Genomic DNA, 262 nt, shown 5'->3' on the forward strand with positions numbered 1-262 from the left:
AGGGAACCTCTGACAATGATTTTGTATATTACAAAGGTTAATGTATAGGTAGTATCAGTAAGGTATATAATTTAAATTTAATGCTGACAACCTGCAGCATTTTTTCTGTATCAACAGTGTTTGCCTCTGTCATAAGCCTGGTCATGTTGCTACAGAGAAACATATAGCCCATTCCTTTTAAATGAAACCTAATCGTGTTGATAACAGTTACATGATGGGCTTCTGGCAGATCTTTCAAAACAACTTTGCATTGGATTGTATT

This window comes from Sinocyclocheilus anshuiensis, unplaced genomic scaffold (genome assembly GCF_001515605.1).
Source record: "Sinocyclocheilus anshuiensis isolate Anshui unplaced genomic scaffold, SAMN03320099.WGS_v1.1 scaffold50, whole genome shotgun sequence".
Classification (NCBI taxonomy): domain Eukaryota; kingdom Metazoa; phylum Chordata; class Actinopteri; order Cypriniformes; family Cyprinidae; genus Sinocyclocheilus; species Sinocyclocheilus anshuiensis.